Source organism: Eleutherodactylus coqui, chromosome 10, assembly GCF_035609145.1.
Source record: "Eleutherodactylus coqui strain aEleCoq1 chromosome 10, aEleCoq1.hap1, whole genome shotgun sequence".
In the NCBI taxonomy this organism is placed as follows: domain Eukaryota; kingdom Metazoa; phylum Chordata; class Amphibia; order Anura; family Eleutherodactylidae; genus Eleutherodactylus; species Eleutherodactylus coqui.
Window position 1 is genome coordinate 70,183,223 of NC_089846.1, and position 27,945 is coordinate 70,211,167.

Here is a 27,945-nt window from a genome sequence, read left to right on the forward strand (position 1 = left end):
AAGTATGGCTGTAATAAAGATGATGTATGATTGTATGTATACAATTACGTAATGCGAGTTAAAGGGGTTGTCCCGCGCCGAAACGGGTTTTTTTTTTTTTTCAACCCCCCCCCGGTCGGCGCGAGACAACCCCGATGCAGGGAGGTAAAGAAAGCTTACCGGAGCGCTTACCTTAATCCCCGCGCTCCGGTGACTTCAATACTTACCGCTGAAGATGGCCGCCGGGATCCTCTGTCTCCGTGGACCGCAGCTCTTCTGTGCGGTCCATTGCCGATTCCAGCCTCCTGATTGGCTGGAATCGGCACGTGACGGGGCGGAGCTACACGGAGCCGGCATCCTGCACGAAAGGCTCCATAGAAGAAAGCAGAAGACCCGGACTGCGCAAGCGCGGCTAATTTGGCCATCGGAGGGCGAAAATTAGTCGGCACCATGGAGACGAGGACGCCAGCAACGGAGCAGGTAAGTATAAAACTTTTTATAACTTCTGTATGGCTCATAATTAATGCACAATGTATATTACAAAGTGCATTATTATGGCCATACAGAAGTGTATAGACCCACTTGCTGCCGCGGGACAACCCCTTTAAGGAAAAATTGATTAAATAAATATAAATGCATCAGTAAGGAAACTAGGGAAGTGCAAGTTAACCCCTTCAGTGGCGGGTTTCTTACCACCCTGTCGTACACACCAGGGCAGGTTTTTTTAAATGGGCCAATCATTTAATTTCAACTATTTTTCCAGTCGTGTTCCAAGAGCCATAACTTTTTCATTTTTCCATTGACACAGCCATATTAGGGCTTGTTTTTTGCGGGACAAGTTGTACTTTTTGATGGCATGGTTTTTGGTTATATACAATGTATTGCATAACTTTTGTAAAAAAAAAATTGTAGGGAGATTGGGGGGAAAAAAAGAAATCCTGCCATTTGTTTTTAGATTTCATTTTTACGTCGTTCAGTGTGCGGAATAAATAGTGTGATAACATTATTCTCTAAGTCAACATGATTCCGGACGATACTAAGTTTATACAGTTTTTTGGTGTTTTGCTATTTTTGTACATTTAAAACTTTTTTTTTCTTAAAGGTTTGCTTTTGTGTCGCCACATTCCAAGAGTCGTGTTTATTTTATTTTTCCATTGCCAGAGCTCTTGAAGGCCTTGTTTTTTGCGGGATGAACTCTAGTCTTCATTTATCTAATTTTTTGGAACATGTAAAATTTTGATCGCTTTTTATTCCATTTTTTCTAGTGGCAAGATTAAGTTTTTTATTTTTATTTTTCACTGCATTCTCTGAGCAGTATAAATTATGTTTTAAAGTAATTCTACAGGCCAGTACGGTTATGCCAATACCAAATTGCAATAGTTTTTTTTTCTTTTTCACACTTTAAAAAAAAAAAGTAATACAAGTTTAAATCACCCTCCTTTTGCCATATCTATAATAAAAAAATCTAAATCCTAAAAGAAAAATACATATTTGGTATCGCCACGTCTGTAAATGTCCGATCTATCAAAGTCGTGCATTATTTACACCGCACGGTGAACGTAGTCCGAAAAAAAAAAAAATAACGCCACAAATGAACTTTTTCAGTCACCCTGTCTCCCAGAAAAATGCAATAAAAAAACAACGAAAAGTCGTATGTATTCCAATATGGTACCATCATTAACCACAGGACGTCCCGCAAAAAATGAGCCCTTGCTCAAGTATGTCAATGGAAAAATAAAAAAGTTATTGTGTACAAAAGATGCAGCAGAAAATTATTTTAAAAAATTAAATATCTTTCAAAAAAAATACAAGTGCTACAGCAAAAAAAACTATACAAGTTTGGTATCGTAGTAATCGTACTGACCTGTAGAATATGGTCATCTGCAGATGGGCAGAAATTCCACGACGGGATTTCCCACAGAATTTCCGCCCCTGGAAGCTGCCATAGAATTGCGTTAACAAACGCAATCCTATGCAGACGGCCGCGATTTGGCCACACGAAATGTCGCGCGGCAAGCAAATTGCAGCATGCTCTATTTCTGTGCGGGGCTCGCAGAGCCCCGTACAGAAACGTCACTCACCGGCCACCGGCTCAGCTCTGCTCATGCGCCGGCTGCCCGGCAGCCAGCACATGAAAGAGTCGGGGCCGCGGGAGCAGGTGAGCGTCACGCTGCTCTCTGCAGACGCTCAGGTCGGGTCCGACCCAGCCGTCTGCAGGCGGCCTAAAGTTATCATGTTATTTTTGTGGCAGTTTGTGTGCCGTAGAAACAAAACACACTGAAGGATGGTGCAATGTAATTTTTCTTTCATTTTACTCCACTTAAAATTTTGTAAAAGTTTTTCAGTGCATTACATGGTACTTTAAATAGCATCATTGAAAAGTACAACTAGTTCGGGGAAAAAAAGTCCTCATACAGCGACGTCGATGAATAAATAAAAGAGTTATGATTTTTTAAACGGAGGGAGGAAAAAAAGAAATGGGGAAAAAAGAAAATAAGGGGCCGTGCCATTAAGGGGTTAAATAATGTACTAACTTCCTTCTCTGGGTCATTATGACGGAGGGATACCACGTCTAATTTTATTTTAACATTTTTTACAAAGTAAAGGGAGACAAGTGTTTTTGTTTTTACTTTTTTTGTCCCTTTAGGGGACTTCCACAGAGACCCATCAGGACCCCCTGATAACATTGCGAGGGGGTCCGATAGTGACAGCCCTTTACATGCTGCAGTCACATAGACTGCAGCATGTAAAGGATTAACACAGCAGAGAGCAGAGGTTTTCTCTGATCTCTGCTATAAGAGTTGGTGCCCTGCTGTCCTCTGACAGCCAAGCACCAGCTCTCCCTGCCACAGAGACCATTGGCTTGCTTTTGACAAGCCCATGGTCTCTATGGCAACCTGTAAACAAAGCAGGACTTTGGAAGCAGGAGATTGCCGGCATATCAGCAATATCTTCCTGCTTCTGTTTTTCAATGTCCTGCTTTGTTCTCTGTGGGACTGTGCAGGCAGAGCACAATACCACAGCTTGTGGCATTGTGCTCTGCAGCTCCCATAGTGATACATAGCCCGGAAATCTTCCGGGCTATATCGTTATGAGTAGTGGAGCTCGTCCTGGAAAATTTCCGGGCGTGCCACTCAAGGGGTTAAGGAACTATATAGAGATACAAAATTATGTGCCAATGCATAAAAAATTGTATATTGAAAGAGGTCACTGAATAACAATATACGCTAGGTTAAGAAACATATTGGGACATGCATAGAAAGTGATGAAATTTGATTTTATTTCTATTTTTCCATTCGGTGTTGGACAGACTTTGGCCTTAATGACGGCAGTAACCCTCCTGGACTGCTTTCCACCAAATTGCTATAGCTGTGTGGAAGGATTTGCCTCCATTCCTTGGAGAGAGCTTCAGATAGTGATGTGGGGGATGTTGGATATATTAGACGTATATGGATATGGCATGATAGTTCATCCCAAAAATGCTTGATTGGAATGAGATCCAGACTTTGGTCTGGCCAATGAAGTTTGCAGAGATTCTGCTCCTCAACACTGCATGCTTGTATGACATGGTGCTTAACCTCTTCCCGTTCCAGGACGTACATTTACGTCCTGGAGCGTCGGGGTATGTATGCAGAGAGGTCGCAGGGTGACCTCTCTTCATACAGCGTGGGCGTGAGCTGTTTTTTACTATCGGATGTGCGGCCGATTGCAGCTATTAACCCTTTAAATGCCGCTGTCAGTTCTGACATCCGCATTTAAATCCCCCGAACGATGTTTAGGTCTCCCAGCGCAGTGAGAATGGGGGAACCGTGCAGGTGTCATGGCAGCCAGGAGGCTTTCTGAAAGAAAATCCCCATGGGGTGGCTTGATAGGCTGCCTGTCAAATGGCAGTATGACATAATGCTGCAGCATTACGTCATACTGCAGTAGCGATCAAAGCATCGTTTTTGCTGCAGTTTGTGCGCCGTAGAAACAAATCGCACTGAAAGATGGCGGAATGTCCTTTTTTTTTTTTTGCATTTTACTCCACTTACAATTTCTAAAAAGTTTTTCAGTACAACATATGGTACTTTAAATAGCATAATTGAAAACTACAACTCGTCCCGCAAAAAACAAGCCTTCATACAGTGACGTCAATGGATAAAGAAAGGAGTTATGAATTTTTCAAAGGGGGGAGGAAAAAACGAAAATGGGGGAAAAAAGGAGCCGCGTCATTAAGGGGGTTAATCATCTTCACAGAGACATTGAGCTATACCAAAGTATTGCCACAGGGAAGGTGATGCCACATTGTCTAGAATGTCTCTGTACCCATTGCATTGAAGATGGACTTCACTATAACTGATGGCTCAAGTCCTTCTTAGCAGAAACACCTCAGCCTCATAACAGAACCTTTTCCAAACTTCACTGTTAGAATGATACAGTCACGTAGATACTGCTCTTCAGGGAATCTGCCACACCCAAATGAGGCCATCCGATAAGAAGATGATGCACTGTGATTCAGCTGTGTACAATGCTTTCTTCCACTCATTTGCAGTCCAAGAAAAATGTTCCAAGCACCACCACAGGTGGTTTCGTGTATTCACTGCTGTGATATTTGTAACTCTTCAAATACAGTTCTCTTTGGATGGTTATTTACTGAGTGAGGAGTGAATATAGATGCATCCTCACACCATGCAGGTAGCTGACTACCAAATGCCTTGCATTTATTATCTATCATTCACATGCAGTGTGGCTTTCAGACTCCTGGGAAAGCCCAGGGTGGCAGTACCAATGTGGTTCACTGTTGGAAATGCAGGGCAACCCGCCAAATTATCATGGCGGCATTAATAGGTTGCTGGTCTGCATGGTGAACTACATATATCAGAATGGTCTGGCACCCTGTATCCACTATGTGTGGGAGTATACACCAAGCAGCCACCCCCTCATTATCAAGAGGCAGTGTGAGTCTTATCGGTGTCCTGCACAGATGTTATTCGTTCCTCCATTTGGTAGTCAGCTACCTGCATGGTGAGAGGATGCATCTATATGCACTCGTCACTCAGTAAGTAACGGCCATTTTCTGTGATTGTTTTAAATTTTTTATTTCCCCTTCTGTGATGCCTTTGGATGGTTATGGTGCTAATTGATGTTCCAATAGCTTGTGAGACCTCCTGAGCGAGTGTTTTGGCAGACGATGTGCGTGATGTCATCACAGCTCGTACAAGGCTTCATTGTCCTTGTTCTATCAGTTTAGAAGGTTTTCCTGAATGTGCCTGCACTGCACACACACAAGGTATGTACCACATGTAATCATATATGTATAGCTGGTATAAGTTATACCAGCTGTACATATACAATTATATACGGGAGATATCCAGGTTATACCAGCATGGTCTAAATAACTACATACAGGAGTTGTACATCTTCCTTTATATAGTGATATGGAGCATGCTGATATAACCTAAATATCTCCTGTATATAATTATATGTACTACTGGTATAAGTTATACATCTTGTATGGTAGTCGTACCGACCACGCTGGTATAACCTATTCCTATCACTATATACAGGAGATATATAAATTATACCACCTGTACATATACATTTATTTACAGGAGATACCCAGGTTATGCTATTGTAACGGCTACAAAGAACTTACTGTAACACGTATGGCCAGTAGGCCTAGTTTTGTCACGGTGACGCCAACACTCCAACTGGACCCTCGGGATGGAATGCTGAAGAAATAACAGAGTCTAGTTCAGCAATAGTTAAGAAATCTGGGAGTGTACAGATTTACTAACTTTGATATTTGAAGTACAAATTGAATTCACAGTTCTCCGTGAAAGTATTTGTAACAGGAACAAGAAGATGCAGCGCTAAGCAGGCAATTGAACACAATGAAAAATACAGTGATTTTGATTTGGTTAAGACTTCAACGCTCTCTCTTTTCCTTTCCTGTCGATTTATTTGTAAGACAATTTCCCCACTAGCTGCTTTAGATGAAGGATTGATTTACATTTTAGTGAAGTGTATATGAAGCAGAGGAAAAAGTGGCTGGAAGACTAATCTTGGCTTTGAATTCACCTCGTAGCTATGACTCACTATTTGTAGAAGGCTGAACTCAGAAAGGTTCTTCTTCCCTCTGCTGTGGGATGCCAAGGGAGCAGGTTTACACCACGCTCGACCTTGGCAGAAACCGTGCTGCTGACTTGCTTCTGTATATGTACCTCCTCCTCTTTTAAAATGACTGACTGCAACCTCTCCTCTCTCACACCTGGCTGAGTCTGCCTAAGGGCTCCCACACACTTGCATTTGCGTTTTTTGCTAACGCGATTGTCAATGGGACTTTCTAATGTTAAAAACGCAATGCAATTGCATTTTTGGTGCGTTGCATTTTTAACATTAGTAAGTCCCATTGACAATCGCGTTAACAAAAAAACGCAAACGCAAGTGTGTGGGAGCCCTAACTGCTCACTGACCCCTCCTTTTATCTCTTGTTTCTTTCTCGCACTTTTTAAACTCCTCCTACTCTTGCAAAGGGACTTGTGTTGTGGCTTTCACGCCCTTGGACTCTGCACCAGTGAGATTGAAGCTGACTATCAGCCAATAGGACACCAGCTGACATCAGAGCTAAGATCCAGGCTTAGTGGAGAGAAGGGGAGAAACAGGGTCTCTACTACAGACGGCACCTTCTATGTCCATGGATGGCACATAGACAGGTGAGACAGGACTAGTGTTGGTGTGAGTGTACTGTAGGAATCGCTGGGCCCCTGCAGTTCCCCCCACTTAAAAACATAGCATCCCTCGGCCGTACTGAGCTGCGAGGGACGGAAAGGTGTGCCTACCAGGTATGTATGACAGTACATAAGTTTAGAGTTCGCAAACTAGAGTTTAACCCTAACACGTTGGTTTAGGACGGAATCCTAGCTCCCAGCTTGCTAGGGTGCACCTACATAGTTCTTCCCACAGGCAAACAAAATATGCATAAACATTTAATGCAGTCAAGACATGAAGGAAATGTACTGGATGGTAGACAACCTGTGAGGAAGGGAATTTGTAGTTAGGCAACAATCACAACACAACATAACTTTAGAGTCCTGTGAAAAGTTTGCATGTGCATCCTGGAAGAAAACATGCAGCAGAAACAACAGCTTGATTCTTGGTAAATCTTCTGTTGGTGGCAGAACCGCCACAAGGATGTGCAAGAGTCCAAAGAAAACATGACAAGTCCACTATACGCTAGTGCAGTGCACTAATACAAGCGTCTCTGAAAAGAGGGTAGAAGAAAATGTGAGCATATAAAACAAACATGAACTAGTAGCAAACTTCAAGTAGTCTCTTGAGGCACATGACTTAAACGTTGCAATAATTTATGAACTGGAACTTTGGAACACGCTGAGTAGTCTTTTAGGGCACTGAGTTAGGTTGTAACAAATGTTGCAATACATAAAGTAGTTTTCCGAATAGATGGGATTGATAAGATGTAATTTGTAGGAATCTTGGTGGTGGTTGGCGATGTGTGGATCGGGTAGATCTCCTCAGAAATGTGGGCAATGTTGGTAGTCTTTTCTTGGAGTTGGTGACAATGTTGGGAAAGTCGGCGTACAGTTTAATGAGATAGATGAAGTGGGCGAACTTGCCGATGAAGATGAAACTGAAAGAGATTGTGATGCTTCTGCAAGATTGGGTGAGGGTGCTTGATATACTAGATGAAAGAATGGATTCAAATACCAGAGCAATGGGTTTTCCAGAGTAAATGGAGATGGACATTCTTTGACTGGTTGGGGAGTAGATTTGGCGATTTCTTCTTCTTCTTCTGTTTTTGGATCTGTAGGTGAAGTAGGTTGAGAAAGACAAATTTTAGGGCGGTTACTCTTTTTCCTTTCAAGCGAGTGTCAACAAGTGCATAGAAGTCGTGGCACTTTCTCTGTAATTCCAACTGTCGGTTTCATGAAGCGCTTAGGAGTCATGGCACTTAGGAATTACAGACAAAGTGCCACGACTACTATGCAATGCGGGAAACTGGCCTAAGAAATTACAAAGGCCAGCCTCATGCAGCACATAGTAGTGACACTTTGTCTGTAATTCCTAAGGACAGTTTCACACAGTGCATATTAGTCATGGCACTTATTCTGTAGTTCCTAAGGCTGGTTTCACGCAGCCCATAGTACTCATAACACTTTGTAATTCCTAAGTCAGATCTCACGCAGCCCATAGGAATAGCGACACTTTGTCTTATTGTCCCTATCTTCAAAAAAGGGAAGAAGGTGGATCCAGGAAACTTCAGGCCTGTGAGCCTCACTTCTATACCGGGAAAGATTTTTGAACAAATTATTAAACAGCATGTATGCAAGTACTTGAATGAAAATGGAGTAATTAACCAGAGCTAGCTTGGGTTTGTAACAAACAAGTCATACCAAACTAATCTAATTTCCTTCTATGACACAATCACCGACTGGGTTGATCAGGGAAATGCGATGGATATAGTTTGTCAAATGCTTTACTAAGGTCAAGATAAAGTATCTCATACTATACTTATTGAAAAAATGACCAAATATGGGATTGACAAGGCAACTGTTAGGTGGATTTACAACTGGCTGAGTAATCATACTCAAAGAGTGGTCATAAATGGCTGCACATCCAAGTGGAAGAATGTATCGAATGGGGTACCACAACACTCTGTCCTAAGCCCAGTGTAGTGCAATATTTTATAAATGAGGAGGGAATTGATGGGAACTGATAAATTTTGCAGACGACACAAAGCTAGGAAGGATAGCTAACACTACGGAAGAGAGAGAGAGTATTCAAAAAGATCTAGAAAAGCTTGCACAGTGGGCAGCTACTAACAGAATGGTATTTAACAGGGAGAAATGCAAAGTCCTACATCTGAGCAAGAAAAATGAAGAAAGCACATACAGAATAGGAGGAATTGGACCAAGCAGCAGCACATGTGAAAAAGACTTGGGTATACTAATAGATTATAGACTGAACTGAAGAATGTGATTGTTACCATACAGCGCGGCGCGGCGCTCCGGCGTCGGCTCCGGCGGCCTGGAGCACTGTGTCGAGGTTGTCCCAGCAGCTGTGGGCGGCGGCATGGGCGTGTCCGCCCGTAGGGTGCCGCCCGCCCTCCTCCGTTCTTTTTATACAGCAGTGGGCGGAGTTGCCTCCTCCCACTCTCCGCCCCTGGGCGGAACCTTGTGGTTAAAAGACGGGCAGTGAGGTGAGCTCACTGCCAGTTATTGGTTCTGCATGCACCTAGCCAGTCTGTCTGCGGTTCTCCTCAGTCAGTCCCTAGTTGTTGGTCAGCTCCCTCTGGTCCCCTGTTACTCAGTCTGTTTTTGTTGTTTCTGTTTGCCTCTAATCTAGTCTGGCCCAGTCAGCACTAGTTGCTATCCAGCACCCTGCCAGTTTGCCTGTGAGTTCCATCTCCACCCTTGTCAGTTTTGTTGGTCTGATTCATCTGCCTCCTCTGTCGGCACTCTGTTCCCCCCATTAGGTAGTTTCCCGCTTGTCAGCCGCCAGGTCCCTAGCCAGGGCAGGGACCGCCGTCCAGTTGTCCGCCTGGGGTTAGCCAGGGCCGAGGCAAGTAGGCAGGGACAGTGGGGTGCGGGAAGATTAGGGCATCCCACTTGGCGCTCGGGGGGCAGAGTGCCGTAACAGTGATGCAGCAGCCAAAATGGCAAACACAATTCTGGGATGTATTAAGAGAAGCATAGAGTCTAGATCACATGAGGTAATTATTCCCCTCTACTCTTTCTTAGTCAGACCTCATACGTGTTCACTTCTGGGCATCCCACTTTAAAAAAGACATAGACAAACTGAAGCAAGTTCAGAAAAGAGTTACCAAGATAGTGAGCAGTCTGCAAATCATGTCCTATGAGGAACAGTTAAAGGATCTGGGAATGTTTAGCTTCCAAAAATGAAGGCTGAGAGGAGACTTAATAGCTGTCTACAAATATCTGAAGGGCTGTAACAGTGCAGAGGGGTCAGCTCTATTTTCATTTGCACAAGGAAAGACTAGAAGCAATGGCATGCAACTGAAAGGGAGAAGACACAAATTAGATATTATAAAAAAAAAAACTTTCTGACACTGTAGGTGATCAATGAGTGGAACAGGTTACCACGAGAGGTGGCGAGTTCTCCTTCAATGGAAATGTTCAAACAAAGGCTGGACAAATATCTGTCTGGGATGATTTAGTGAATCTTGCACTGAGCAGTGGCTTGGACCTGATGACCCTGGAGGTCCCTTCCAACTGTACCATTCTATGATTCCTAAGGCTGGTCTCATGTAGCACATAAAAGTCGTGACACTTTGTCTGTAATTCCTAAGGTCTGTTTCATGATGCGTATAGGAGTCATGGCACTTTGTCTGTAATTTATACGGACGGTTTTACGTAGTGCATAGTAGTCGTGGCGCTTTGTCTGTAATTCATATGGTCGGTTTCACACAGCACATAGTAGTCATGGCAATTTGTCTGTAATTCCTAAGACTGGTTTCACGCAGTGCATAGTAGTTGTGACACTTTGTAATTCCTAAGGCCGGTGTTAGTGCAAACCAATATTTGCTATATGATATGCTATTTGGGGTCTAAATTAAATTACTAGAGGTAAGCTAAGCTCAGGAGACTAACATCAAATCACACAGTAGGGGATGTGATCCAAAGTAATCTGTTTGAGTGACATGCGAATCTTTTATAGGGTCACATGTTCAATTGCAATAATTCAAATCTATTACAATTCATATGTTATGATTGGTCAAAGAAATATAAACAAAATATAAACATACAAGATAGGCCGTCTGCAGACGGCCGGGTTGGATCCGCTGCGAGAAATCTCGCAGCGGGACCAGACCTGAGCGCCTGCAGAGAGCAGCGCGCAACTCACCTGCTCCCGCAGCTCCAACTCTTTCATGTGCCGGCTGCCGGACAGCCGGCGCATGCACAGAGCGGAGCCGGCGGCCGGTGAGTGACGTTTCTGTGGGGGCTCGGTTTGTTTGCTGCGCGGGATTTCGCGCAGACAAACCGCGGCAGTTTGCATAGGATTGCGTGAAATGCAATCCTATGCAGGCGTGTACGGGCTGAAATTCTGCGGGGAATCCCGCCCATCTGCAGGCGGCCATAAAGGATTTAAAGGGGTTGTCCCGCCACCCAAACTGATTTTTTTTCCCCATTAATGCCCTCTGGAGTAAAGGCATCACACACTACAGCATTACACATAAAAATTGATATTTTGCTCACCTTTTTATTCCTTTTCTTCACTTTAAAAAGCTGGCCTGAAGAATTTTTCAAATATGGCGCCACTGGGTAGTTCCAATGATGAACTGCTCTCTCTCTCTCTCCGGCGTCATAATGGAGACGCACGCTTCACTGCTTTGAATGGAGCCAGCAGCCGGCCGGCCCCATTCAAAGCAACGGAAGAGCAGAGAGAGCAGTGCAATCTCCTGTTACTGCTCTGACAGCAGTAGCAGGAGATTCCTTTATCTCCCCGGCATGCCCCCTCATCACTGGACACTGCGACAGCAGTGTCCCAGTGTCCAGTGATGAGGGGACTTGCCGGGGAGATGAATGAATCTCCTGCTACAGCTGTCAGAGCAGTAGCAGGAGATCATGATCTCTAACATTACTTTCAATAGCAAAGGATTGCGATCCTCTGCCATTGAAAGTGAAAGTAGCACCAAACATGCCCTACACACACACACACGCCCCCCCCACCCCTCACAGTGCCCACACACAATGCCCCCTCCACACTGCCCCCACACACATGCCCTCCACAGTCCCCCTACACAGTGTCCTCCCATAGTCCCCCCCCTCCAGTGCCCACACACAGTGCACCCCCCCACAATGCCGCCACACAGTGCACCCCCCACAATGACCCCCCCCCCCAGTGTGTCCCCCATAATGACAACTCTCAGTGCACCCCTCCACAGTGCCCACACACAGTGCGCCCTCCACAGTACCCCCCTCAGTGCCCCCCTCACAATGACCCCTCCACAGTACCCCCCCTAAGTGCCCCCCCAGTGCACCCTCCACAATAACCCTCCACAGCCCCCGCCCAGTCTCACACTAAAGGCACCCCCCCCCCCCCACAAGTACAGTGACACCTGTATATAGATAACACAGGACCCACCATTCACAATAGACAAAGCTCACTTCCTCCCCTTCCTGCACAGGATTACACCCTGTGATAAATTACTGTGACAGCCTTCCGCCAACCCCCCCAGCGCGACAAATTACTGTCACAGCCCCCCTCCCACCCCACAGTGACAAATTACTGTGACAACACCCCCCACTCTCTCCCCGGCGACAAGTCTATGTGACAGCACACCCCACAGCGACAAGTCTATGTGACAGCACACCCCACAGCGACAAGTCTATGTGACAGCACACCCCACAGCGACAAGTCTATGTGACAGCACACCCCACAGCGACAAGTCTATGTGACAGCACACCCCACAGCGACAAGTCTATGTGACAGAACACTCCACAGCGACAAGTCTATGTGACAGCACACCACACAGCGCCAAGTCTATGTGACAGCACACCCTATGGCGACAGCACTACCCCTCCCCCCAGACACCCAACCAGCACACTGACAGCAGCCCCCCTCCCCCCAGACACTGACCAGCACACTGTCAGCACCCCTCCTCCCTCCAAACACCGACCAGCACACTGTCAGCAGCCCCCCTCCCCCCAGACCAGCACACTGTCAGCTGCCTCCCCTCCCACCAGACACCTCACCAAAACACTGTCAGTAGCCCCCCCCTCGCCCCAGTCACCCGACCAGCACACTGTCAGCAGCCCCCCTCCCCCCAGACACCGGACCAGCACCCTCCCCCGAGACACCTGACCAGCACACTATCAGCACCCCCCCTCCCCCCAGACACCCGACCAGCACACTGTCAGCAGCCCCCCTCCCCCCAGACCAGCACACTGTCAGCAGCCCCCCTCCCCCCAGACACCCGACCAGCACACTGTCAGCAGCCCCCACTACCCAGACACCCGAACAGCACACTGACAGCCCCCCCACCCACAGACACCCGAACAGCACACTGACAGCCCCCCCCCCCCCCCCCCCCCCGTTACACTCACCCTCCGCCTCCATGACAGCTGAACACTTGTAATCCTCACAGCAGCAGGCCTGGACTGAAGAGAGCTACTGGGCATGTGTGAAGAATACCAGGCTTGTCCACAGAAGGAGGATCTCTACTGCGCATGCCCGACTACTGGAGAAGCTGGCTGGAAGAACTAGTCGTAGCCAGGGAGACGGGATAGTCAATACGGGGGGGGGGGGGGGGGCACCCCTGTAGGTGAGTAAATAACTTCTGTATGGCCAATTTACAATGCACAATGTATATTACAAAGTGCATTGTAATGGCCATATAGAAGTGCACACACCCACATCACACAATGGGACAACCCATTTAACATCTAAAATGCCAACCAAACGCACGAAGGCACAGGGTTGACCATACATTATTAACTTCTCAGAATACAAAGATATTTTAATTATAAACAATAAGTGTTTAGAGAAACACAGAACAGGGCTCAATAACCCCAGGTCATTTAATCTAGGGCCTTGGAATGTTCCAATCATCGAGGTCCCTAGGGAATGTGTTGCCTTACTTAAAGGGGTTGCCCCTGTGAAATCAAGTGGGGTTATACACTTCTGTATGGCTATATTAATGCACTTTGTAATATACATCGTGCATTAAATATGAGCCATACAGAAGTTATACACTTACCCACTCCGTTGCTGGCGTCCCCGTCTCCATGGCTCCGACTAATTTCTGCATCTTCTGGCTTCTTTGGACGCGCTTGTGCTGTCCGGTCTTCTGCTCTGTTGAATGGGGCCGCTCCAGCGTGCTCGCGCCGGAGAGCTGGTCTGCGCATCGTCATCGTAGCTCCGCCTCCGTCACGTGGTGCCGATCAGCCAATTAGGTGGCTGTAATCGGCAGTGGAACGCAAGACAGGAGAAGATAATCCATGGTGCACCATGGGAGAAGACCCGCAGTACACCATGGTAGAAAACCGCGGTGCATCCTTGGGAAAGGACCGGCGGCTATCTTTAAAAGAAGAAAAGAAGAAACTGCCCGAACGGGGATGCAGGTAAGTGATTTTTTTTTTTAAATAACAAAGGGATTGTTTTTAACGGGGCACAATGTGGGGGTATGTAGAAAAAATTTTTTTTGGATTTCGCCACGGGACAACCCCTTTAACTAGGAAGAAGGAGGTTCCTAGGAACCATCCATAACTGTCTGATTACACCCACATAGGGTGGCACCAGCTTGTCCCTAAGGCCTCTTTTCTAACCCTGGGTATGAGAGCAGATGATTCATGTCTGCCGCATACTGGGATAGATGATGCAGCATGACGCAACCATTTAGTTGTATCTGAGTTGGATTTCACCTAAACAACCATTTTCATCTTTTTAACAAAACATAAAACTACAAATCTGTGTGTTAACGAACCCGAGAACCAATTATTGTATAAATATTATATCAGGTATGCACTGAATGCAACAGCTAAGGAATATAGAAGTTTACCACTATACTACAAAGTATGTAGAAAAATCAGCAAAGACCCAAAAATACACTGAACCAGGAACTGGGAAATCAATAAAACTATCAGTTAGGATTAAATAACAAATACCACAAAATTTCTTACTTCTATGATCAAATAACATCAATAGTAGCTCTGTTCTGTAGAACAGCATCCTAAGTACCTTGTACATCCACCAGTATTAAAGTCAAAACGTGTATAAGGTAGCCTTAGATATACCATTTATTATCCTGACACTAGTTATCGCCAGTCCCCAGACTTCTACTAGTGATGCTCCCAGAGCTATTCACTATTAGGGTGAAGTCACACGAACGTATATCGGCTCGGTTTCCATGCCGAGCCAATATATGGTGTCCTCATCTGCGCGGGGGGGGGGGGGGAAGATGGAAGAGCCAGGAGCAGGAACTGAGCTCCCGCCCCCCTCTCTGCCTCCTCTCCGCCCCTCTGCACTATTTGCAATGGGGAGAGGTGGGACAGGGGCGGGTCCAATTCACAGAACTTAGCCCCACCCCAGCCCCGCCTCTTACCATTGCAAATAGTGCAGAGGGGCGGAGAGGAGGCGGAGAGGGGGCGGGAGCTCAGTTCCTGCTCCTGGCTCTTCCATACTCCCCCCCCCCCCCCCTGCACACGAGGACAACGTATATCGGCTCGGCGTGAAAACCGAGCCGATATACGTTCGTGTGACTTCACCCTTACTCAGCAGTGCGGAAGGTCTATCACAGGCTTCAATCACTACACCGTATTCTCTTTAGCTCTAAATTATAGTCAGGTGTTTGATGCATGAAAATACCTAAATGTAACAAAATACAAAACATTTGTATTTTGGTTAGTTAACAACCAAGAAAATTTAATAATTAATCTTGAATTCATTAGTTGATTAGCTAGCCCTAATAGTCAGAGCATTTTATAATCTAGCTTGCATTAACCCCTTAGTGACCAAGCCTGTTTGCGCCTTAATGACCAGGCCAAATGTTGCAAATCTGACATGTGTCACTTTAACATGGAAAAACACCAGAAAGGTTTTGCATATCCAAGCGATTCTGACATTGTTTTTTCGCCACATGTTGTACTTCATTTAGGCGGAAAAAAAAGACCGATAGAATTTGTGTTTATTTATTAAAAGCGCCAAAATTGGGAAAATTTTGAAAAAAATCTTTTTTTCACATTTCCAACTGCAATATCTCAAATATGTGCAAACATAATATAGAAATTTTTGCTAAGATTTATATTTCCATCCGTTTACTTTATTTTGGGAGCACATTGGAAAAACTTTCGGTTTTTTTTAACCATTTAGGAGACGTACAAATTTAACATTACTTTTCAGCATTTTGAGGAACACTTTGTTTTACTACACCAAGCCAAGATTGGAAAGGCTCAAAGGAGTCAAAATGATAGATACCCCCACAAGTGACCACATTTTAAAAACTACACCCCTTAACGTATTCACTGAGGGGTGTCATTAGTATTTTAACCCCACAGTTTTTTTTTCAGGAGTCAATGCAATTGAGAAGAGAAAAACTAAAATTTCATATTTTTGCAAATATGTCATTTTAAAGACAGGACTTTTTTCTATAATACACATGAAAATGAGGATTTGCACCCCAGAATGGATACCCCTGTTTGTCCAGTGCTCAGAAACATACCCATTGTGGCCCTAGTTTTACGTCTGCATACACAATGGGTGGCTTTCGGAACAGAAATTTTGCTTGAAGGAGATTTAGGCCCTATTGCACACTTGTAGAGCCATTGAGTGACCAAAACGATAGAGAACCCCCACAAGTTACCCCATTTTGAAAAGTAGTCCCCTTAACGAATTTATCTAGGGGAACGATGACTTTTTTGACTTCATGGTTTTTGAATGAATCTAAGTCAAGCAGAAGAAAAAAAAATTACGATTTTTCATTTCTTTGGTAATTCTGTCTTTTTAAAAGCAGTTTTTTTGTACAGCACATAAATGAATGAAGACTTTTACCCCAAAATGGATACCCCTGTTTGTCCCATGCTCAGAAACATACCCATTGTGGCCCTAGTATTACGTCTGTATGCACAATGGGGCCCAAAATGAAAGGAGCAACCGGTGGCTTTTGGAACAGAAATTTTGCTTGAACGAGATTTAGGCCCTATTGCACACTTGTAGAGCTCTTGCGTGACCAAAACGATGGAGAACCCCCACAAGTGACCCCATTTTAAAACTTAGACCCCTTAACGAATTTATCTAGGGGTACGATGACTTTTTTGACTTCACAGTTTTTGAATGAATCTAAGCCAAGCAGAAGGAAAAAATTATGATTTTCATTTTTTTGGCAATTGTGTCAATTTAAAAACAGTTTTTTTTGTACAGTGTACATAGGAATGAAGACGTTCACCCCAAAATGAATACCCCCGTTTGTCCCGTATTCAGAAACATACCCATTGTGGCCCTAATCTACTTAAAGGAAACATAGCTAGGTCTATAATGGAAGGAGCACCCGTTGGATTTCAGGGTACAACGGAATAAATTCCAGGCCCTATTGCCCATTTGTAGAGCCATTGAGCAACCAAACGATAAGGAACCCTCTCAAATGACCCCATTTTGAAAATTAGACCCCTTAACGAATTCATCTAAGGGTGTGTCCCGTGTTCAGAAACATATGCATTGTGGCCCTAATCTACTTACAGGACACATGGCTAGGCCCATAATGGAGGGAATGCCCGCTGGATTCCAGGCCCCATTGCCCACTTATACGGAAAAAAAATTGACTTCCTAAAAATACCCCCCCCCCCCCCCGCCATCCCCATTTTTTGGCATTCCCTAAATATTAGATAAAAGTAATAATATAAACTGCGTTTTAGGTCCGAAGATAGGGGTAATTACGGAGGCTGGTTGGGATGGGCACATGGGGCAAGAAAACCGGGTATTTCCCCCCCCCCTCTCGCTTTTTTGGGGGTATTTCGTGACCTCAGCAGCGGGGATGGTGTGTAAAAAGTGGCGCTCTGTGAGGCTTTGTAATCTTGCTGTGGTGCAGCGGTCTCACACAGAAGACACTCAACAAGCTGCTCCTTGAACTGCATGAAGGCGAGCGTTCCCGGGGCTTCTTGTAAATTACGGATTACAGGTAGCGATCTAAATAACGCCAGGCTCTCACGGCCGTATGCAGAATGGGAGCAAGGAGATTTAAAATTTCCTGGGCTCCCCGGCTCCTGCGAATGTGTCCGCATTTTGCCGGCGGGCGCATGCGCAGCAGCCGGAAGGGTCCATGGAGGATAATCGCATCTGGATTTAAATGCGGAAGCCTCCGAGAAAATGTTTCATCTCCTCTCACAGATCGCATCGGTGAGGGGAGATGAAACTTCCACTTTTTTAAGAACTTTTACGTGATCGTCATTATGCATTGGATAACGGCGATCACGTGACCAGTAACCGCATACCGCAGCTCCCCGTGACATCTCCAGGCTCTTGGCTACCTTTGATAGCCAGCAGCAGGGAGATTTTAAATTTCTTGGGCAATATTTCACTTTTGCGCATGCGTCCGCCATCATGCTGGCGGGCGCATGCGCCAAAGCTGGGGTAAGGTCTGCGGATCAACATCCCACCAGGGAGCAAATCTGGGACCTTGGGGATGTAATTTCATCTCCCCTTACGGATACGATCCATAAGGGGAGATGAAACTTTAACTTTTTAAACTTTTTTTAACTTTTAACTTTTTTTTTTTACTTTTTAACTTTATATGATCACCATTATCCGATGGATAACGGTGATCATATGACTGGAAACCGCATACAGCGGTCCCCAGTCATATCTCCCTGCACTCGGCTATCTGTGACAGCCGGGTGCAGGGAGATTTTGAATTTGCGGGGCTCGCCGGCCTTCTGTGCATGTGCGCCACATCGGCGCATGAGCAGAAGCCAGCAGAGGGTCCCGACACCGGCCGGAGGACATGGAGGAAGGGGGGTGAGTATTTTCACCTTCCCTCGTGGATCCGATTTATGAGGGGAGATGAAGCTTTTCTTTACTTTTCCGAGATCGCCGTTATCCATTGGATAACGGCGATCGCGGTACCGGGGACCGCTCACCGCGGTCCCCTCTGACATCTCCTGCCTCCCGGATACCTACAGGAGTCGGGAGCCAGGAGATTGTAAACTTCCCGGGCCGCCAGGCCTTCTGCGCATGCGGCTGACATAATGCCGCCTGGCGCGCATGCGCAGAACACCGGCTTTGGGGCCCGGAGGACCAGGAGAGTGGGGAGCAGTGCGGCGGACCCGGGTGAGTAATTTCAGCTGCCTTGATAGATCCAATCCATCAGGGCAGCTGAATCTTTAACTTTTTTTGCACTTTTTGCAACTTTTATGCGAGCGACGCTATCCATTGGATACCGCCGATCGCATTGAAGGGGGGGGGGGGGGGTCCTGTCACATCCAGAGCCCGAGGGGCTTTATTCTCTGCAGGACACGTTTTTACGTCCTCAGAGAATAAAGCCCACTTCGGGAGGATGTAAAAACACTATGGGCTGGTCATTAAGGGGTTAACTAATCTCTCATCCATGGTATGACTGGGCAAATAAAATCATCTAGTAGGCCTAGTCCCTAAACATTACATGAGTCTTACTATTGTGTTCAGCAAATTATCTACAGCTACCCTGGACAGTGTGCACTCAGAGCTCACCATGTATGACAGACCTGTTACCATACGACGGCTGCCGGGGCCGCAGGTCGCTGGTCGGCGTGGTGCGCGCACTTGTGGGCCCGGGCGGCGACGTGCGTACGCGTGCCTGTGAGTGCAGCTCTATGCACAAGTCCTTGGTTATGGGATTCTGCTGGGAAGTAGTCGCCTCCCCCTCCCACACCTGGGTGGAGGCTTCTGTTTATAAGGCTGGCAGTGAGGTCCATTAACCAGTTAATGGTTTCTGTTCAGTGTGCTAGCATCCTGCCTCTGTCAGTCTGCTGTGTGTTCATTTTTGCTATATCTGCCAGGTTATCCACCTGCCTCGGTCTGTGTGTATTTTCTGTTGGTTCTCCATCTGCCCTTCCTCTCGGTATTCTACCCTGTTACATCTTGGTAAGCCAGTCCCCCCTCTCAGTCCCTAGTGAGAGCAGGGACCGCCACCCAGTTGCCCGCCGGAGGTTAACCAGGAGTGGAGGCAAGTCGGCAAGGACAGGGGCTGCTGGTAAGTTCTAGGGCAACCCAGACTGGCGTATCATCGGGTAAGATACCGTCACATAATAACTGGCCCTTAAAATTACCCTATGGGTTTTGTTTTGCTCTCCAATGGAGACTATGAGTGTCCTTGCTAATCATTTGCAGGATCTAGTGGGCATGATCCAAGACCTGTCTGGTCATATGGTGGCCCAGGAGCAGCGGGTGTTGGCGCAGGTTCCAGCCACCCCATCTATCCCTGAGCCCAAGTGTCCTCTCTCTGAGGTGTTTTCCAGGGAGAGAAGCAAGTTTTTTGTTTTTCAGCAGGCATGTAGACTATATTTCCGGATGCGGCTCGGATCCTCCGGCTCTGAGTCCCAGAAGGTGGGATTGATTCTGTCCTTACTGCGGGATCCCCCCCAGACATGGGCCTACTCCTTATCCAAGAGTTCAGCTTGCCTGCAGTCTGTTGATTTGTTTTTTCAAGAACTAGGAGGTATTTTTGATGAGCTGGACCAGGCAGGGTTAGCAGTATCTCGCCTCATGGCTTTGCGTCAGGGGCAGCAGTGTGCTGAAGACTATTGCTCGAAGTTTATATAGTATGCCAGTAAAACCTCCTGGAACAATGGCGCCCTCAAGGATGTGTTTTTGTTGGGTCTTTCTGATGCTGTCAAGGATCTACTTATTTCCCATCCTGCTCCCTTAACAATTAAAGAGGCGATGGAATTGGCAGTAAAGCCTGACAGGAGACTGAGATCTAGAGAAAAGGAACGTCAGGCCTGTAAAACTAGGGAGTACTGTAGACCCGTTCCCATTTCTCCCATGCCAACTCCTGGGGCCGAGCTTATGGAAGTGGACCAGCTAAATCCCAGGGAACGGCGACGGTTCCAGATCTTTGCCTCTACTGTGGGGAAGCCGGACATCGGGTACCGACCTGTCCACAGAAGCAACGGCAACATCAGTCTGAAATGGCAGAAAAACTACAGATTCTAGGCAATTGTCGGAAAGGTCGCCTAGGATCACAGGTACGTTGGTGCCTTGTCAAGTTGGCTTCCGGAATTTTATTCGGCCCGGTCAAGCCTATATTGATTCTGGTGCTGCCACCAATCTGATTAATTTAAATTTTGTCAGACCTCTGATGACCGAATTTTCCTTGTTAAAGCCCTCATACACTTCATCAGTATTGATTCGACCCCTCTCTCCGCAGGTGTTGTTAAATGGAGGACTCCCATTCTGCAGTTCACTGTGGGTGTTCTCCATTCTGAGAATCTGTCTTTCCTGGTTATGGAAAAGATGTCTGTTGATGTGGTGCTTGGTATGCCCTGGTTGGCAGTGCACAACCGCCAATTTGATTGGCCCACCCGGGAATTGACACATTGGGGGTCATCCTGTCATAATCACTTAACTACTATAGGCATGTGCTCAGCAGATACTGTGCTTGTCTCGGATTATTTGTCGGATTTTCAGGACATATTCTCCAAAAAACTGTCTGAGACTTTGCCTCCTCATAGGGAGTGGGACTGTGGTATTGATCTGATTCCCGACAGTCCCATCCCTATGGGAGACATTTTCAATTTGTCAGGGCATGAGCACAAGCCCTTAAGTCCTATATCTCGGAGTCTCTGGCCAAACGACATATCCAGTCGTCCAAGTCCCCTGCCGGGGCAGGTCTCTTCCTTGTTGAGAAGAAGGATGGGACATTGAGGCCTTGTGTAAATTATCGGGCCTTGAATAAAATCACAATGAAAAACCAGTGCTCCTTGCCCCTGATTCCAGACTTGTTGAATCAGGTGGTAGAGGCCCACTGGTTTTCCAACTGGACTTAAGGGGGACTTACAATTTAATTCGCATTCAAGAGGGAGATGAATGGAAGACCATGTTCAACACCTCGTTAGGATATTTTGAATGTCTGGTCATGCCTTTTGGACTCTGTTACGCCCCTGCTGTGTTCCAGGGTTTTATGAACGTGGTCTTCCATGACTTCCTGGGGTATATCTGGTCATATATCTTGATAACATTCTGGTGTATTCTCCAGACTGGGATTCACATGTGCAGCACCTGAGGTTGGTTTTGACCCGTTTGCGCGAGTATCAACTTTTTGTCAAGTTGGAGAAATGTACATTAGGTTCTAAGTAGAGATGAGCGAACGTACTCGTCCGAGCTTGATACTCGTTCGAGTATTAGGGTGTTCGAGATGCTCGTTACTCGTAACGAGTACCACGCGATGTTCGGGTTACTTTCACTTTCATGTCTGAGACGTTAGCGCGCTTTTCTGGCCAATTGAAAGACAGGGAAGGCATTACAACTTCCCCCTGCGACGTTCAAGCCCTATACCACCCCCCTGCAGTGAGTGGCTGGGGAGATCAGGTGTCACCCGAGAATAAAAATCGGCCCCTCCTGCGGCTCGCCTCAGATGCGTTGTGACAGAGATCAGGGACAGTGGTATCGTGTTGGAGCTGCTGTAGGGAGAGTGTTAGGAGTTAGTGTAGGCTTCAAAAACCCCAACGGTCCTTCTTAGGGCCACATCTAACCGTGTGCAGTAGTGTGGAGGCTGCTTTTAGCAGTGTTGCAATTTTTTTTTTTTGGTATATCGGCCGTGCAGAGCATTGCGCCCTGCAGTAATAGTCCAGGGACAGAAGTGTGGAGGCAGGGCCAGAAGACATATATTATAGATTGAATATACGCAGTGGTCCTTTTCCAAAAAATATTGGAAAAAAATCTATTTGGCCTGCCTGTCACTGTGCTCAGTGTTCTCAGCCAGCTAAGTGTTACAGCAGGCTTGCGCCAAATTATTTCCTGGCTCTGAAATCACCGCTCTGTTGCAGTTAATAACAGTGCAACACTGCAGTTCCGTGACACACTGCAGGGACAGAATTGTGTAGGCAGGGCCAGAAGACATATAGTATAGATTGAATATACGCAGTGGTCCTTTTCCAAAAAACATTGGAAAAAAATCTATTTGGCCTGCCTGTCACTGTGTTCAGTGTTCTGGGTCCGTGTCTGCTGGGGGTAGTAGTTCTCCAAATAAATACGCAGCCAGCTAATGTGTAGGCAGGGCCAGAAGACATATATTATAGATTGAATATACGCAGTGGTCCTTTTCCAAAAAATATTGGAAAAAAATCTATTTGGCCTGCCTGTCACTGTGCTCAGTGTTCTGGGTCCGTGTCTGCTGGGGGTAGTAGTTCTCCAAATAAATATGCAGCCAGCTAAGTGTTACAGCAGGCTTACGCCAAATTATTTCCTGGCTCTGAAATCACCGCTCTGTTGCAGTTAATAACAGTGCAACACTGCAGTTCCATGACACACTGCAGGGACAGAATTGTGTAGGCAGGGCCAGAAGACATATATTATAGATTGAATATACGCAGTGGTCCTTTTCCAAAAAATATTGGAAAAAAATCTATTTGGCCTGCCTGTCACTGTGCTCAGTGTTCTGGGTCCGTGTCTGCTGGGGGTAGTAGTTCTCCAAATAAATACGCAGCCAGCTAAGTGTTACAGCAGGCGTGCGCCAAATTATTTCCTGGGGTTCCGTAAACGAAGTCAGCCTCCAACCACAGGCCAATAAGCGGCACATTTAATTACAGCGTTCTGTTTCTGCACTACTGCTAATACACCATGCTGAGGGGTAGGGGTAGGCCTAGAGGACGTGGACGCGGGCGAGGACGCAGAGGCCCAAGTCAGGGTGTGGGCACAGGCCGAGCCAGTGCGGTGGCCAGGGGTAGAGGCAGGGCCAGACCGAATAATCCACCAACTGTTTCCCAAAGCGCCCCCTCGCTCCATGCCACCCGGCAGAGGTCAAGGTGCTCTACGGTGTGGCAGTTTTTCACAGAGACGCCTGACGACCGACGAACAGTGGTGTGCAACCTTTGTCGCGCCAAGATCAGCTGGGGAGGCACCACCACCAGCATGCGCAGGCATATGATGGCCAAGCACCCCACAAGGTGGGACGATGCCCGTTCACCGCCTCCGGTTTGCACCACTGCCTCTCCCCCTGTGCCCCAATCTGCCACTGAGATCCAACCCCCCTCTGAGGACACAGGCAGTACCGTCTCCTGGCCTGCACCCACACCCTCACCTCTGCTGTCCTCGGCCCCATCCAGCAATGTCTCTCAGCGTAGCGTCCAGACGTCGCTAGCGCCACTGTTTGAGCGCAAGCGCAAGTACGACGCCACGCACCCGCACGCTCAAGCATTCAACGTGCACATTGCAAAATTGATCAGCCTAGAGATGCTGCCGTATAGGCTTGTGGAAACGGAGGCTTTCAAAAGCATGAAGGCGGCGGCGGCCCCGCGCTACTCGGTTCCCAGTCGCCACTACTTTTCCCGATGTGCCGTCCCAGGCCTGCACGACCACGTCTCCCGCAACATTGTACGCGCCCTCACCAATGCGGTTACTGCCAAGGTCCACTTAACAACAGACACGTGGACAAGCACAGGCGGGCAGGGCCACTATATCTCCCTGACGGCACATTGGGTGAATTTAGTGGAGGCTGGGACAGAGTCAGAGCCTGGGACCGCTCACGTCCTACCCACCCCCCGAATTGCGTGCCCCAGTTCGGTGGTGGTATCTGCGGGGGTGTATGCTTCCTTCACTAAACCACCCTCCTCCTCCTCCTACGCAACCTCTGTCTCGCAATCAAGATGTGTCAGCAGCAGCAGCACGTCACCAGCAGTCGGTGTCACGCGGCGTGGCAGCACAGCGGTGGGCAAGCATCAGCAGGCCGTGCTGAAACTACTCAGCTTAGGAGAGAAGAGCCACATGGCCCACGAACTGCTGCAGGGTCTGACAGAGCAGACCGACCGCTGGCTTGCGCCGCTGAGCCTCCAACCGGGCATGGTCGTGTGTGACAACGGCCGTAACCTGGTGGCAGCTCTGCAGCTCGGCAGCCTCACGCACGTGCCATGCCTGGCCCATGTCTTTAATTTGGTGGTTCAGCGCTTTCTGAAAAGCTACCCCCACTCGTCATACCTGCTCGGAAAGGTGTGCCAGCTCTGCGCACATTTCCGCAAATCCCACACGCACGCTGCCACCCTGCGGACACTGCAACATCGGTTTAATCTGCTAGTGCACCGACTGCTGTGCGACGTGCCCACACAATGGAACTCTACGCTCCACATGTTGGCCAGACTCTATGGTGGAATACCAACTCCAACTTGCGCAGCGCAGTGGGAGTCAGCCTCCTCAATTATTTACAGAAGAGTGGGCCTGGTTGGCAGCCATCTGCCAGGTCCTTGGAAAATTTGAGGAGTCTACCCAGATGGTGACCGGCGATGCTGCAATCATTAGCGTCACCATTCCTCTGCTATGCCTCTTGAGAAGTTCCCTGCAAAGCATAAAGGCATACACTTTGCGCTCGGAAACAGAGGCGGGGGAAGACAGCATGTCGCTGGATAGTTAGAGCAACCTCATGTCTATATTTCAGCGCGTTGAGGAGGAGGGGGAGGAGCATGAGGAGGAGGGGGAAGAGACAGCTTGGCCCACTGCTGAGGGGACAGATGCTGCTTGCCTGTCATCCTTTCAGCGTGTATGGCCAGAGGAGGAGGAGGAGGGGGAGGAGCATGAGGAGGAGGGGGAAGAGACAGCTTGGCCCACTGCTGAGGGTACAGATGCAGCTTGCCTGTCATCCTTTCAGCGTGTATGGCCAGAGGAGGAGGAGGATCCTGAAAGTGATCTTCCGAGTGAGGACAGCCATGTGTTGCGTACAGGTACCCTGGCACACATGGCTGACTTCATGTTAGGATGCCTTTCTCGTGACCCTCGCGTTACACGCATTCTGGCCACTACGGATTACTGGGTGTACACACTGCTCGATCCACGGTATAAGGAGAGCCTTTCCACTCTCATTCCGGAAGAGGAAAGGGGTACGAGAATTATGCTATACCACAGGGCGCTGGTGGACAAACTGATGGTAAACTTCCCATCCGACAGCGCTAGTGGCCGAAGGCGCATTTCCGTGGCCCAGGTAGCAGGGGAGGCGCAGAGATCAGGCAGCATGTACAGCGCAGGCAGGGGAACACTCTCTAAGGCCTTTGACAGCTTTATGGCTCCCCAGCAAGACTGTGTCACCGCTCCCCAGTCAAGGCTGAGTTGGCGGGAGCACTGTAAAAGGATGGTGAGGGAGTACGTAGCCGATTGCACGACCGTCCTCGTTGACGCCTCTGCCCCCTACAACTACTGGGTGTTGAAGCTGGACACGTGGCCTGAACTCGCGCTGTATGCCCTGGAGGTGCTTGCTTGTCCTGCGGCTAGCGTCTTGTCAGAGAGTGTGTTTAGTGTGGCAGGGGGAATCATCATGGATAAGTGTACCCGCCTGTCAACCGACAGTGCCGACAGGCTTACACTCATCAAGATGAACAAAGCCTGGATTTCCCAAGACTTCTCTTCTCCACCAGCGGACAGCAGCGATACCTAAGCAATACGTAGGCTGCACCCGCGGATGGAAGCATCGTTCTCTATCACCATCCAAAACGGGGACCTGTTTGCTTCATCAATCTGTGTATAATATTCATCCTCCTCCTCCTGCTTCTCCTCCTGAAACCTGACGTAATCACGCCGAACGTGCAATTTTTCTTAGGCCCACAAGGCTCAGTCATATAATTTTTCTAAACAATTTTTATACGTTTCAATGCTCATTAAAGCGTTGAAACTTTCACCTGAACCAATTTTTATTTTAACTGGGCTGCCTCCAGGCCTAGTTACCAATTAAGCCACATTAACCAAAGTCATTAATGGGTTTCACCTGCCCTCTCGCTTGGGCATGGGCAATTTTTCTCAGGTACATTACTACTGTTGCTACACCAATTTTTGTGGGCCCTCGCCTACAGTGTAATCCAATTAATTTTTTGCCCACCTGCATTACAGCTGACATAACATCAGCTGTGATGGGCAATGCAATGGGATATTTTTATGTACCGCCGGTGGGTTCCAGGGAGCCACCCATGCTGTGGGTCCACAGGGAGTTGTAAATGCATCTGTTTCCACTTCTAAAGAACCCCAGTCTGACTGGGGCATGCAGTGTGGGCCGAAGCCCACCTGCATTAAACATGACATTAGTACCTCAGCTGTGTTGGGCAATGCAATGGGATATATTTATGTACCGCCGGTGGGTTCCAGGGAGCCACCCATGCTGTGGGTCCACAGGGAGTTGTAAATGCATCTGTTTCCACTTCTAAAGAACCCCAGTCTGACTGGGGCATGCAGTGTGGGCCGAAGCCCACCTGCATTAAACATGACATAACTACCTCAGCTGTGTTGGGCAATGCAATGGGATATATTTATGTACCGCCGGTGGGTTCAAGGGAGCCACCCATGCTGTGCGTCCACAGGGAGTTGTAAATGCATCTGTTTCCACTTCTAAAGAACCCCAGTCTGACTGGGGCATGCAGTGTGGGCCGAAGCCCACCTGCATTAAACATGACATTACTACCTCAGCTGTGTTGGGCAATGCAATGGGATATATTTATGTACCGCCGGTGGCTTCCTGGCACCCACCCATGCTGTGGGTCCACAGGGAGTTGTAAATGCATCTGTTTCCACTTCTAAAGAACCCCTGTCTGACTGGGGCAGGCAGTGTGGGCCGAAGCCCACCTGCATTAAACATGACATTACTACCTCAGCTGTGATGGGCAATGCAATGGGATTTATTTATGTACAGCCGGTGGGTTCTAGGGAGCCACCCATGCTGTGGGTGCACATGGAATTCCCATTGCGGAGTTGTACCTGCCTGTGACTATTTATAAAAAACCGCGGTCTGACTGGGGCATGCAGACACCTTGACAGAATGAATAGTGTGTGGCACATAGGTTCCCCATTGCTATGCCCACGTGTGCAGCTCCAGATGGAGGTGGCACAGGATTGGATTTCTCATTGCTTCTGTACAGCATTGTGGGCTATCGCCCCGCCCCTTTTAAAGAGGGTCGCTGCCTAGCCATGCCAACCCTCTGCAGTGTGTGCCTGCTTTTCCTGTGGCAGACGCACTTATAAATAGACATGAGGGTGGTGTGGCATGAGGGCAGCTGAAGGCTGGGCAGGGACAGTTTGGTGTGTGCTGTGGACACTGGGTCATGGGGGGGGGATTTGGCAGCATGTAACCCAGGAGAAGTGGCAGCGGAGTGTCATGCAGGCAGTGATTGTGCTTTGTTGGAGGTAGTGTTGTGCTTAGCTAAGGTATGCATTGCTAATGAGGGCTTTTCAGATGTTAAAGTTGTTGGGGGGGGGGCCCACTCTTGCTGCTATTGTGGCTTAATAGTGGGACCTGGGAACTTGCCTGCCCTATCCGTTTCTGTGTCGTTCCCATCACTTTCTTGAATT

General features: G+C 47.6%; 1 long non-coding RNA gene across 1 annotated transcript in view; it reads right to left on the reverse strand.

Moving 5' to 3' along the window:
• Positions 1 to 6,353: 6,353 nt before the first annotated feature.
• Positions 6,354 to 27,945, reverse strand: part of LOC136580586 (uncharacterized) — a 38,994-nt gene continuing 17,402 nt past the window's right edge. The window contains exon 4 of the long non-coding RNA XR_010786979.1: positions 6,354 to 7,786. This is a non-coding gene — a long non-coding RNA (uncharacterized lncRNA). The remainder of the gene's footprint in view (positions 7,787 to 27,945) is intronic.